The sequence below is a fragment of the Conger conger genome, chromosome 3 (assembly GCF_963514075.1).
Source record: "Conger conger chromosome 3, fConCon1.1, whole genome shotgun sequence".
NCBI classification, from domain to species: domain Eukaryota; kingdom Metazoa; phylum Chordata; class Actinopteri; order Anguilliformes; family Congridae; genus Conger; species Conger conger.
In genome coordinates, this window is record NC_083762.1 from 1,202,503 (window position 1) to 1,202,769 (window position 267).

A 267-nucleotide genomic window follows, 5' to 3' on the forward strand; every position below is an offset into this window, starting at 1 on the left:
CATTAGCATTATTATTACATTTACAAAGTGGGCTGCTGTACTAGGTCAGGTGTGGTGGGGTCGAGTCCAGCTTGTCTTCTTAAAAAAAAAAAAAAAAAAGATGCCATCCCATTGGACAGAGTGGAAAATGAACTAAAGGAAAAAAAACACCCCAATGTCTATCCTCCACCCCCACCCCCCACCCAGGACATTGGAAGGCTTCTTGAGGGCTTCAAATCCCCAGTCCAAGACACCCCCCCACCCCCCCCGAAACCCCCCCCCCCCATC